The sequence below is a fragment of the Barbus barbus genome (genome assembly GCF_936440315.1).
Source record: "Barbus barbus genome assembly, chromosome: 10".
Classification (NCBI taxonomy): domain Eukaryota; kingdom Metazoa; phylum Chordata; class Actinopteri; order Cypriniformes; family Cyprinidae; genus Barbus; species Barbus barbus.
This window is the reverse complement of record NC_136738.1, coordinates 28638583-28653232: the sequence shown is the minus strand read 5'-3', so window position 1 is coordinate 28653232 and position 14650 is coordinate 28638583. Positions and strand designations below refer to the sequence as shown.

General features: G+C 38.5%; 1 pseudogene across 1 annotated transcript; it reads left to right on the top strand.

Moving 5' to 3' along the window:
- The first annotated feature begins 1163 nt into the window (after window positions 1–1163).
- Window positions 1164–12930, top strand: LOC306875656 (lactase/phlorizin hydrolase-like; annotated as a pseudogene). Its single transcript has 7 exons — window positions 1164–1718; window positions 2822–2905; window positions 3669–5249; window positions 5913–6489; window positions 6594–6792; window positions 6982–7197; window positions 12347–12930. The product of its transcript is annotated as a lactase/phlorizin hydrolase-like (transcript).
- Window positions 12931–14650: the final 1720 nt, after the last annotated feature.

Here is a 14650-nt window from a genome sequence, read left to right as displayed (position 1 = left end):
AAAAAATGCAGCCATGCCTCACTGTTCATTTTTCTGTGCTTCTAAGAATGATTAATTGGTCTTGAATAAGGACAGACTGAGATATCATTTAGGCTGGTCAATGGGCCAGTATTTGGCTTATTTGAGGTGTTGAACAATTGCCTGATAAAAGGTCCTTTTGTGTGATAAATATGTCACAAATATTTACAGTGAGTTAAGTAAATGCCTTTAAAAAATATCAATATCTCTGTATGTTAATGTATTTTCTTTGTCTTTCAGTGAACTAATATTTGTTCACTCCCTGTTTTTAAATGACATTTGCCTTTATGTAGCACCAACTAGAGTGCTAGATTACATTAGAGATTCGAATATACATGGTTTATGGTGTTTTTAGTCAAAAAAAGGTGCTTTAACCTTTTCCTCAGCTGTCATCTCAAAGTGAACATTTTGTCATATTTCACAAGCATAATGCTGTGATGCCTAAACTCCCTTGGGCATTACTGCAATAATTTGACATTGGTTATAAATAGCATAGAAGAAACAAAAAAACAAAATGTACTGGCTTGTTTCTGCAATAACCTATCATTTTTCAATTGTGTTGCATGTGTTTAATTGTATACACGTGTGTAATTTGATATCACATCTTGGCTGAATACGTATAAGTGGAGTATACAGAGGTATCAAAAATCTTTACTGATCAAGCACTGATCTTCAGTTTAACCATTTCTCAAATGCAAGAATGGTTAATGAGTCTTATTGAACAACTGAGAGCTGTTCAGGAAATGCATTGCACTCGTAATCCATTCACCAGCCACCAGTGAAACCTCTTCATGTCAATCTAGTACAAAGTACTTGAAATGTAAATTTTGCTAGATAAGGTTTAATTTATTTACACACACTGAATCTATTGTTGTCTTCCGTCCTTGTGTTCTTGATAAGCCTATCTTGTGGATATCAGCTAAGGACGCTTCACTGGATGTTTTGCCCTAATGGAAAAGGGGAATTTCCTTTAAGATAAGGATTTATTTAGTGCAGTTAATGGGTAAGGTGCAGATTAAAAAAATATATATATTTAAAATATTTTTTAACCCTACTGTTTCTGGATATATGTATTTGCCTCCCACTTAGATTAGCAGTGGTGCTTATAAAGAGCTTTGAACACTCTAGCCCTTTGTAGAACAGTCATGATGAAGCTCCTCGAGGGATTTCTTTCTCTAGGTTTCTTGGCTGTTTTTTGTAGCTCCAGTAATGCAGAGCAACAGGACTTCAAGTTACTTGCTAGTCCTCTGAAAAACAGACAGACTTCATCAGATGAAGACAATGCATTTAACTGTGGAGGTCCACTGCCTCAACAATCCAGAGCCTACTTCCAGTACCTTCAGAGCAGAGGGGTGACCCACTTTAAAGTTCCCCTGTCCTGGTCTCTCATCCTTCCTTCAGGTGATCCCAACCAGTCACATGAAGACACTGTGAAGTGCTACAAGATGCTCTCAAACCTCTGCTGGTTCTCCATCGTTCTGCGGTACCAGAACTCTTCAGAGCCAGATATGGAGGCTGGGAGAATCCATTAGTGGTGCAGATGTTTGAGCAGTATGCAGGATTTGTGTTCAATACATTTAGAGATCTTGTGGACACATTCATCACGTTCAGTCACCTGCATGAGCTATATGAAGTGCAACTTCAAAATGCTGTCCAGTCTCATGCAAATGTCTACAATGTCTATCATCAAATGTTCAAAGGTAAAACATGAGATTATTAATGAGATTATGATTTCTGTTTAACCAAATAATGTGTAGATCTTTTTGCATGATACCATTTACACAAGTTTCATAAATAACATGCTAAATTGTTTTATAGTTTAAATGTAGCAGGAAAAAAACATTAAAATAAACTTTGTTGTTATTAGTATTATTATATTCACTGGAGTATTCTAATCCCAGTACCCCCATTACATACACTATATTGCCAAAAGTATTGGGTCACCTCCTTCTAATGAACACGTTTGACACCTTTAGTAATTTCTATGAGTACAAATCTTAATGTTAAAGCATATAATGATATTCTACGGAATTGTGTTCAATGCAAAAACTCATCACCAAACACCAATGACTTGTATAGACACTATAAGGACAAAAGTATTGGGACACCCCCTTCTTTAGAACAGAAAAAGGCACTAACAAAACTGTGGCAACAAAGATGGAAACATAATTCATGTATTTAAAAATTGTATTTACATCTCTGTTGCAACAGTTTTGGATGTGTCTAAAATGACAGTACCCTTATGTACAAGTCATTGGTGTTTGGTGATGAGTTTTTGTCTCAAGGTCTGCATATAAAGTCACACCAGAGGTGTTCAGCTGGGATCAGGACTTGGCTTTCTGCAGACCAATCAAGTCCTTCCACACTGACTAAATCAATCATGTCTCTTTGAACCGTGCCTTATACACAGAGTCACTGTCATGTTAGACTATAGAAAAACCTGTCCAAACTGTTGCTATAAAATTAGAAGCACACAATTCCCTAGAATATCATTATATGCTTAAACATTATGATTTGTACTCATAAAAATGACTAAAGTAGTCAAACATGTTCATTAGAACGGGGTGACCCAATACTTTTGTAAATCTTTATAATAGTACAATGGTGATGTCTTGGTGATATTTTTTTGTTTTTTAGTGCTTAATTTGTCTGTTGGGATTAGAGAGAGTGATATTAACTCCATTTATCAAATGGGGCCAAAAATCATGGTAAGTGTTCAAGACAGATCATCATATATTATGCTGCTGCATAGTTATTATTATGTAATTTATCACATAGCCTAATTCTCTTATCTCATCTTCAGGCATATGTGGATTTCATCTCTCTGCACATGAAGTACAACTGCAAATTGGAGACACCTCTTACGGAGGAATTGAGGAAGTTGTAGGTAATGATTTATTGTGGCTCTTGAAGTAATATATCATCTTCACAACAGATCGACCCTTTGAATAGTCATCAGATTTCATAAGACTTGTCTCAGCTGGTTTTTAATATATACTGGTTTTTAAATTACTTGACTTGACAGAAGATTTCAGGACACTGGAATGACACTTGACACTCTTTAATGACACTGTTTCAGATTGGCAGTGGTCAAAAGCCCATCCTAATGTATCAGCTGACAGTCGAAGACTGTGATGGATATGAAAATAATTTCCAGCCACTTCACACAATTCTTAGAAGTAAATGTTAGCATATTTCTTTAAGTGATGTGTCCAATGTCTAAAATGCTTTTTATAAAATTAAAATACCAGATGCTAAGCTAGTATTAAGGTTGAACCCCTGATGTCACATGGATTATTTTACCGATCTCCTTGCTACGTTTCTGGACGTTGATCGTGTAAGGACCCTTGCTGTCAATGGGAGGGTCAGAGAGCTGTCAGATTCCATCAAAAATATCTTAATTTGTGTTCCAAAGATGAACGGAGGTCTCACAGGTTTGAAACGACATGAGGGTGAGTAATTAATGACAGAATTTTCATTTTTGGGTGAACTAACCCTTTTAATACAATCTTCTACCAATGTAACAAAATATTTGCCAAACCTTAACTTCAGGCTATATAATAAAATATCACTATCTAAAGTTCATTAAATACACATACTTTGTTGATAGTAGTAGTAACTGCAAACTACTACACTTTCTGTCCAAACAGCTGTGCTTTTAGATGAAATTGGCATCCAGAGGTTTACAGTCCAAGCTCTAATGGATGGATTTGAGGGTCCTCAAGGCTACAGTCAACGATTTGGATTGAACTATGTGGACTTTGAAGATCCTGACAGACCGAGAATCCCCCAAAGCATCAGCATATTACTACTCGAAGGTGATTGAGAAAAAAGGATTTCCTGATACTACAGCAAGTGCTAAGATGCAAATATATGGCAATAAAACTGAGATCACAACACTCCCTACTCTGCTGCCATCTGAAGTTCCTTCAAAATCCAAGGTTGTTTGGGAAAAGTTTTCCCCTCAGTCCAAGTTTGAAAAACAGCTTTATCACTATGGAACATTTCCAGAGGGATTCTATTGGGGTGTCTCGTCTTCAGCATATAGAAGCAATAGAAGGTGGCTGGAATGCAGATGGAAAAGAACCAAGTGTTTGGGATACATTCACTCAAAAACCTGGAAATATACCAAACAATTACAATGGCGATGTGTCATGTGACAGTTATAATAAAATAGATGCAGATCTATACATGTTGGGAGCCCTGAAAGTTAAAACTTCCAGATTCTCCTTGTCTTGGTCTCAAATTTTTCCCAACGGCTATAAATCTTCTCTTAACCAGAAGGGGGTGGACTATTACAACAGGCTCATAGATGGTTTCATAGCAAACAATATCGCACCCATGGTGACTCTCTACCACTGGGACCTGCCACAGGCTTTGCAGGATATCAATGGTTGGGACAACCCTGAAATGATTAACATATTCAATGAATATTGTGACTTTTGCTATGCAACATTTTGAGACAGGGTGAAAGTTTGGATCACGTTTAATGAACCTCAGACAATTGCATGGTTGGGATATGGACTGGGTCAGATTCCACCTAATGTGAAGCAACCCGGAGATGCTCCATACAGGGTTGCGCACAACCTCCTGAAAGCTTATGCACAAGCATATCACACTTATGATGAGAAATACAGGGCATCTCAAGGAGGTCTGTATCCATTAGCCTGAACGCTGAATGGGCAGAACCCCTAGACATCAATGTTCCTCGAGAGGTGGTGGCTGCTGATCGAGCCCTTCAGTTCCAGCTAGGCTGGTTTGCACACCCCATCTTTAAAAATGGCAACTACCCTGATGCCATGAAGTGGCAGGTTGGGAACAAGAGTGAACTTCAAGGCTTGGCAGAATCCAGGTTGCCTTCTTTTACTGATGAAGACAAAGCCTTTATCCAAGGAACAGCTTATGCATTCTGCATTAATACGTACACTACCAAATTTGTGCATCATGTGACCAGCAGACTTGATATTGCGTCTTATCAAACTGATCAGGATGTTGAAAAGGACAATGCAGATGGCTCTATAAATACAGCTGTTAATGATCAGAAGGCTGTTGCTTGGGGCTTCAGGAGACTTCCTGGTTAAAGGAAGAGTATGGAGACCCTGAGATTTATGTTACAGAAAATGGTGTGGCTACAGGCACTGAAATTGATGACACTGATCGTATATTCTCAAGAGTTGATGACACTGATCGTATATTCTTTCTGAAGACCTATATTGATGAGACTCTTAAGGGTATGCTAACACTATTTGTAATACACCAACTGTTTGTGCTGTTTATATTTGTGCATAAAATCTGCAGAAATCATAAATCAATACATTTAAAACATTACAAATTATATAAATATAAAAATGTATATATGATGATGATGGTGGTGATTATTATTGCATGTAATTTTAGTTTTTATATTATTATAGAACCTACATTTTATTTTAATGTATTTTTTTGTAATAAAAAAAAAATTAGACATGCAATATGTACAAAAGTAAAAATTATTTCTGAATGATGATAGATTAAAAATTGTACGACAAAATGCTGATTGGGTAAGCATATGCACAGTTGACAAATAAAAGGTCTGAAACACAATTGTGTGTAGTCTACGCCTATATGAAAGCTTTGTGTATTGTGTTCCAGATGGTTTTGAGTGTAAAAAACATTGCTTTACATGAACATCTAAAAGTGCTAAGGTGAGGTTGTACAAAACTCCCTTTTTTTGGCATGGTTTGGGTGCATTTTATGCAAATGACTAGATGAGTGAACATGCTTTCTCATTTAGAAGAATAGCCTGGACTATAAGTGAACAAAAGTAAAACCAAAGTTACGTGCATACACACCAGTGAATGAAGCCTACTGTTTTTTGTTGAACTTGACACATTTATATGTATTCTCTTTTTGGGTGCACAATCTGGATGGAGTACGTGTCAAGGGTTACATTGCTTCTTCTCTAATGGACTCCTTCGAGTGGCTGAAAGGCTACACTGTTGGCTATGGACTTCACTATGTGAACTTTAAACTTTCAAGTCGGCCGAGAACTCCAAAGTGCTCCGCTCACCTGTACTTTGATATAATGAGAAATAATGTCTTTCCATTGACAGAGGAGGAAGAAATGAGAGTTATATGGACATTTCCTAGAGGGATTTATGTGGAGTACAGCAACTGCTTCCTATCAGGTACAATCCTATCCAATCTTATTTGCTTACTGGAGGGCTGATGGAAAAGGTCTCAGCATTTGGGACAAATTTGCTCATACTCCAGAAAAGATATCAGAGGATGAAAACGGTGACATTGCCTGTGACAGCTACAAAAAGATCACTGAGGATATCAATAGTCTCAAAACACTGAGAGTCAGATACCGGTTTTCTATTTCATGGCCCAGAATTATGCCAGATGGAACAAACAGGAAAATTAATGAAGCTGGACTCAACTACTATCATAGACTAGTAGATGCTCTTTTGGCAGCCAATATCAAGCCAGGTAAAATATTTTGAATTAATCTGGCATGCAAAAAAAAATTGCTCTTGCAGCCTAAAATAATTTGATTCATTTCTGATGGTCTATTCATCATTTTGAACTGGCAGGTGACTTTGTACCACTGGGATCTCCCACAAGCACTTCAGAATGTTGGTGGCTGGGAGAATGAGACCACTGTCGAGAGGTTCAGAGACTACGCTGATGTTATATTTAACAGTCTGGGAGACAAAGTGAAGTTCTGGATCACTATAAATGAACCCTACATTGTTCCACTGTACGGTTATGGCCATGGAACCTTTGCACCAGGTATGATTTGTATTGAAAATTATATTTTTGCTTTTTGTAAATAAGATTTTGCTTTTTAATTTTAATTTAATTTCATTTAATTTTAGTTAAGTTCTTGATGTTCTTTTTCTGTTTTGTTAGTTTCCAATTTTAGACTACTGGTAAAAATTCATTTGTGCTAATTGAATAAAATGTTATTGTATTCTTTAGCGTATTTGCTGGATAGTGTGGACATCCGTGGCTATGCTGCCTGGTCACTAATGGACAATCTGGAATGGACAATGGGTTATGGTGAAAGATTTGGCCTTTTCTATGTAAATCGATCAGATCCTTCTTTACTACGTATTCCTAAGAAATCTGTCTGGCACTATGCTACAATAATCAACTGCAATGGCTTCATAAGCCCAGGAGAGAGTCCACATGAATGTCAGATCCATTAACCTGAAGGTGACATTCCCATACTTTATCTATCTATCTATCTATCTATCTATCTATCTATCTATCTATCTATCTATCTATCTATCTATCTATCTATCTATCTATCTATCATCTATCTATCTATCTATCTATCCATCTATCTATCCATCCATCTCTCACCTTGTTTACAGGATCTACACATCCACCTTGGTTAGCCAGTTTATTGGGTTTGGAAGTTTCAGGTCCTGATGCTGAACTGGCTCTCAATGTCCTCTTCAGTATCACCATTACTGCGGCAGTTGCTGTTGTCCTCTTGGTGTATGAACTTGCATGAATGTAAAACATTCAAGAAGCAAAAACGTCCTGTAGTAGAACACATTGACCTTGAGATAAAAAAAAAAAAAAAAAAACAATACATGAAGTTGTTACGTGTTTGTTCCTGTTTGCCCTTATTTGGTTATTTTCCTGTTCTTGTTAAGTTGATTAATTATTATATGCACCTGTTTAGTTAATTGTCCTTTGTATATTAGTTCCTGTTTGTTCCTTCATTCCTCGTCTGGTCTACTTTGTTACAAGTTGCTTTCAAGTGCTCGCTCTATGTTTCTATTTTGGATTATCCCCTGAGTTTTGTTTATTAAATACTATTAAGCTGATTCCTCGACTCCTGCGTTCTCCCTTGCCGTAGGCAAACGTGACAGACGTATTATGAAGGCATGAAGTAGATTGTGTACAACAGGTTTATCAGCAAAGTTTTGATTATGTTGATCATTTATAGGCCCTATAAATTCCTGTTTGAATTATTATACAGGCAGCTAACACACTCATAAATAGACATATTTATTGTTTAAGTGAGAGAGTAAAATCTTGCCAAACAAGCATTCTGTTTTCAATTCCCTAAGCGACAACATGTCACACAAACATTAAAATCAAAAATAAAAGTCATGTTTTGTAAAATTTCACTTCATGAATTTGTATTAAATGTGTAGAGAATATGCTTTTGCCAATAGGGAGGCAAAATATTTTAGTGATAGGTACTCATGTCAGCAATGACATTATGATTTTTGACATTATGATTTCTGCCATATTTCTATGGCAAAAACATAGTTAGGAATGTATTTAGATGGACCTCTGTGATCTCCCTTTGTTTCACCCACTGCTGCTGCATCCTGAAGGTCCTAAGGAATTTTTATGGTGGTCACAGGCCAAAACCATAGGAATCCGTCTCTGGGTGGTTGAAGGGCTGAAAAGGTCCTTCCCGGGCTTGGTACCAGAAGCCTATTTTTTATAGCAATAAAGGATGTTTATGACTAATATTAGCAGTGTAGTGTTATTAAACATACAAAGAGTGCATGTGTCTGCTTATTATAGAATCAAAATCAACTATAAATCACAACCAGAAGTCATTACAAGCACTCGATGATGGTTTAAAGAGGGTAAGCAAATACATTAATAAATTAAATACATTTTCAAGTGTAGCTTGATGCTAATTGTATTTCTAATTATATTTTAGGCCTATTCTTGTAAGCATTATAGATAGCTTGTGTTTCTGGTGTAGAAACAAATTATTTAGATGTTAAATCCATATACGTGGATACATATCTGAGGAAAAATTCATTGAGATGTGTTCCTAGCATCTTTATCTGATGGTGTTGGATAGTTTGCTTATGTTAATCCACCAAGAGCCAATCAAAATGTAGCAAACCTTTGTCCACTCTTGTGGTCAGAGAGAGCCCCCGCCATAAACTGGGCCCTGGAATGTGCTGTTTTCACTACAGATGAAAAATAGCAAAAAAATAAAGAGTGTCTATTTACACTAGGGGTGGATCTAGGATTTTTTAGAAGCAGGGGCCACAATGGGGCCACCATTTACAGAGAGGGGCCAAGTTTACCGTTCAAGTCTTTGGAAACTTTAACAATAATGGCTTAGATATTTCCATATGTATGTGTATGTATGTGTGTATACATATGAATTCATTAAGAATAACATACATAATAAAATATAATACAATATTTGAGGAAAAACGGGCATCCCTGCCAAATTGGAGTTCATTTTCACACTTTGTTGAGTTTTGGGTTCCAACAGCAAGAATGTTCATGAGCATATGATAAAATACAATATGTATACAGCTTAATGTTGTTCTTGAACATTGTAAGAAACTGACACTACACATCTTTTTGTAAAAAAAAAACAAACTTTTTTTTTACTTTTTTTGTGACTGCTGCTGAAAATTCAGCGGTCTTTTCTCAGGAGGTTGAATCCATCTACTTATTCGGCAATTACTTACTGACACACCATACAAGCTATATACATTATTATTTGGACATGTAACATGTATTACATTCTAAATTAGGTCTCTTTCATCTTAATTTAAATTATAAATATACTTTTGTTCAGTATTAGATCATGTTAGTTCATAATGATGCTACATCATTTTATTTCAATACTACAAATGAATTAGTATATATAAACATTTACATAGGAAATTAAATAGTTGTTAACTATTGTTCAACCTTATTGCAGTGCAGAAATGAAACCGTATGAAAATGTTATATCACGATTATAGTGACCAAATTGATCACGGTTATCGGTATTGTTAAAATACTGGAAATGTCTAAAAGGTATAACTGTAGTGTTAATTTAAAGAAGACACTTGGCAGATTGTTGTCCTTAAGTCAGAAAAATAGCTACAAGGGCTTGAATTTACAGTTATTAGAAATATTATTTACATTATCTTTGACAAAAATATAAAATTTGCCTTGTTGCTGTCTAGAAACACAATGCAGGTAAAGCCACAAATCTGACCATGTTCTTTTTCAAATCTGAGGATAACTTTATAACTATTAAGTTTGATTAAATATTTAGAGTATGCCATGTGATTTTGTTTAGAGTTGACTCTAAAATGCCAACTAATAGTTACTCACATTATCTAAGCATCCATGCAGTTTATTGTCTTGTGCTTCCCAAACTGCTTTGGCTCCATGCACACATTCACACTTCTCCCCAATAGGAGACTTTTAGATGTTTTTAATCATGATGCTAATGTCTTTTATTTATTGCCCATTGTTTACTGAACACTTTCTGCTTACACTGTTTGATCCCACATTTTTTTGGTCAAACTTAATTTCATCTCTAAAATTTTCATCAAATGTCTTCCTTTAAAAACAAACATACAAAAAAAAAATATATATATATATATATACGTATTATGGTCTCAAGTCGATTATCTTATATAATTATATAAATATAATTGTTCCTATTTGCATAAGGGCTAGCATGTTTAGTCATCAACACTTACTTACTTTACTTACTTACTTTTGTCATTTAGCATTTAGCAAAGCGACTTACAAATAAGAAAAAGTAACTAAAACTAAAAGTTACAACTCTATAAATACTATATACCCACATATTTAAGAAAATAAAGAAATTAAATAAAATTGACAAATACATATAACATCATTTCAATAATAATCATATAAATGAAAAAACTAAAATAAAAAGCGATACTTCTATCCCTTGCCAGTGTCCCTGCCCGGTGGAGTCGCACGGTTTGAAGTGTTTGAAACAACTTATGCAATCTGATGAGGCTTCTTATTAATGAGGCAAAAAATACATTATTTTCATACTGTGATAACGTCTACGAGTTATATGAGTCTGCGCCCTCTGGCTTCGAGTGTGAATTACACCATACATTACAGCAATAATCGAATTCAGTTTTAATGATAATTAAAATGTAAAACAGTAAAACAAACCGGTAATAGTTTCATTCCTTATTGTGTTACCGAGAATCATACGATGCTTCCACACAGACAACATTAGAATTGTATGCACTTTCCACACTATTCCACTATTTTCAGCCAACTTCCACTATTTTTAGCACACCGGGTCTATGTGACGTGAGGATCTTACTTTCATTTTAAACAAAATGCTAGTTTTTCTGCTATCAGTGATGATTCTGAAAGAAAACACGCTTGGAACCTAATGTTGCTATAGTACGCAACTCCCACCCGAGAAACCGCACGCTATTATTTTAGCAAAAAGTTTGCTTTGTAAAGTAGGTTCAATAGCATTAAGTTAAATAGCGCAAATAGTTTTATTCAACTGAACTGAACTGTGCACATTCGTGTTAGACACTTACTGTGCGTTATGCTCTTGCGCCATCTATGCAATGAATGCACGTCCTTGAATGAGCATTGTTTTGTAACATCAGGTAATGTCAATGACGTGACCCATTTCAGGGGTGCCCAAAATTACAATTTTAAATCAGTCAGCTTATTAAGATGCGGTACACAGGTTGAATTTCAAATGATTTAACGCTAACATAAATCACCGAAGTTAGCAAGTTCAAGTTTATTTGTACAGCGCTTTTTACGATACAAATCGTTGCAAAGCAGCTCTACAGGAATATATTTATATATTGCAGAACCTTAATATATTTAACTTATGGCAGAATTTGGTAATTCTGTATGTTGTCTGAGCGTTGGCATCCTCTGAGGTCCTCTGAGGGGGTGGCATCATCTTTTCTAAGGTGTTCGGTCATCTCAGATCATTTAAGGGTTGGATCCAGACTGAAGCTTCTGTAATTCCTAGTTACCATGGGATGTTAATCCCGTGTCAGAAACAGAGAAACAAATAGAGACATAATTAGCGTAGCTGCTGTTCCATCTAAGCAAAAATTATTTGTTCAACCCAAGCTAAAGAATAATAATAATGTACATTTGATCAGATATAACTGCAGTACAAGATTATAAAATGAATTATGCGAATGCTTGGCTAAAGAGATGTGTCTTTAATCTAGATTTAAACAGATAGAGTGTATCTGAACACCGAACGTTATCAGGAAGGCTATTCCAGAGTTTGAGAGCCAAATGTGAAAAAGCTCTACCTCCTTTAGTGGACTTTGCTATCCTAGGTACTACCAAAAGTCCAGAGTTTTGCGACCTTAGGGAGCGGGTTGGATTGTAGCATGGTAGAAGACAAGTTAGGTACGCAGGAGCTAAACCATTTAGGGCCTTATAGGCAAGTAATAATATTTTGTAAATGATACGGAACTTAATAGGTATCCAGTGCAGAGACTGTAAAATTGGGGTAATATGATCATATTTTCTTGACCTGGAAAGAACTCTAGAACTAATCTGGAACTCCCTTTCGTCGTGGAAGCTGACGATTCAACCACGGGAGTAGAAGCGGTGCTTTCACAGCAGCAGGGGACTCCTCCCAAACTCCATCCACGCGCCGCCTTCTCCCGGAAACTCAGCCCGGCGGTGAGAAACTACGACATCGGCAATCGCAAACTTCTAGCCATCAAGTTAGCTCTAGAGGAGTGGAGGCACTGGTTGGAGGGAGCAGCACATCACTTTCTGGTACTAACCGACCATAAAAATTTGCAATATCTCCGTGATGCAAAACGACTCAATCCCCGTCAGGCCCGATGGGCTTTATTCTTCACCCGATTTAATTTGAAAATTTCCTATCGCCCAGGCCCATGTAATGTCAAGGTCGACGCTCTGTCTCGTATCCATGCACCCGTGGAGGCACAGGAACAGAGAGAGGGGATCATCCCCGCAGAGCTCATCACCAGCCCGATCCAGTGGTCTTCTCCACCAGTTGCCTCCACAACTCCACCTGCCACTCTGCCGGGCTGTCCAACAGACCATCAATATGTACCCCGGACGCAACGGACTCCACTCACAACTCTTTGGGCACTGTCCACCCAAGGGTCAACAACACTCTCTCGTTGCTAAAAGATCGCTTCTGGTGGCCCAACATGGCCAGGGACGTGAGAAGGTTCGTGCAGGGCTGCCCCGACTGCGCCATTTCAAAGAGTCCCCGTCATCTCCCAGCCGGTAAACTTCTACCTTTACCCACACCTAACCGTCCATCGTCACACCTAGGAGTAGATTTTATTACGGATTTACCCGCCTCTGATGGTAACACTTGCATCCTTGTCATCATTGATCGCTTCTCAAAGTTATGTCGACTGATTTCCCCTCAAAGGTCTTCCCACAGCACTCCAGACAGCAGAACTTCTCTTTAATCGAGTCTTTCGCTATTACGGCTTCTCAGAAGACATAGTATCCAACAGAGGCCCACAGTTCATTTCAAGAGTTTGGAAGGCCTTTTCACTCCTAGGTGTGACCATAAGCCTCACCTCGGGCTATCACCCACAGTCTAATGGGCAAGCCGAACGTAAAATCCAGGAAGTTGGGCGCTTCCTGAGAACCTTCTGCCGCGGCCACCAGGACTCTTGGAACCAGTTCCTAGGCTGGGCCGAGTACACCCAGAACTCTCTGCGACAGGCTTCCACTGGACTCGCTCCCTCCAGTGCGTGCTCGGTTTCCAGCCTCTATTCCCTTGGTCGGGGGAACCATCTGATGTCCCCGCGGTAGATCACTGGTTCCGAGAGAGTATGGGACGCAGCCCACCATCAGCTGCAGCAAGCAGTGTGCAGACAGAGGATGACAGTAGACGTCCGAAGATCAGCCACACCCGTATATCAGCCGGGACAGAAGGTATGGCTGTCTACCCGGGACATCCGACTGCGCCTGCCTTGCCTGAAACTCAGTCCCAGATTTGTAGGCCCCTTCACCATCCTGGAACAGATTAATCCCATCACCTATAAGCTCCAGTTACCTCCCCGATACAAAATTGACCCTACATTCCACGTGTCACTACTCAAACCTTTCTCTCCTCCTGTTTCCCCAGAGCCTGACCGGACAGAAGAACCCCCTCTCCCACTTATTGTAGAGGAAGGCGCGGTCTACAGGGTTAAGGAAATCCTGGAATCCCGACGTCGTGGTGGTATCTTGGAATATCTGGTGGACTGGGACGGTTATGGGCCTGAAGAACGCTCATGGGTTCCTAGGGATGATATCCTTGATCCTGCCCTTCTCGAAGAATTTCACACAGCTCACCCCAATCGTCCAGCACCCCGGGGTAGACCACCATGACGCCGGGGTCGGCCCTCAGGAGCGGGCCGTGGAGAGGGGGGTAATGTTACAAGTCGGTCAGGTTCACCCTCCAACCAATCACACCGCACCTCCTCTCCTGAGTACTAATCACCTGCACCTGTTCCTCATCACCTCGCCCATCAAGCACACACCTCCGCTACATCCAGTGTCCGATCTCGTTAATACGAAGTGGACTCAACCGTTGGTACTATCACCTTGTACAATCGAAGTGACTTACCTGGGGTACTTACCTGAATTCTCTTCCTCCGGTTGTGCATTCCATCTGCAGCTCCAACCCCCATTCTGAGGTGTATGCTTCCAGTACTCCGGTCCTCCTATTCTCCTGGTCCCCGTCTCCACAAGTTCCTGTAAGGCAAAAGGTTCCTGTTACTCCCAGTATTCACCAACTCTGTGTTGGTTTAGTCACCCGAAGTTCCCCGTCTTAATTTCTGAGCTCCCCTATTCAATAAACCACTCATTGTTCATACTTATCTCTGTGTCCTACAAACGTAAC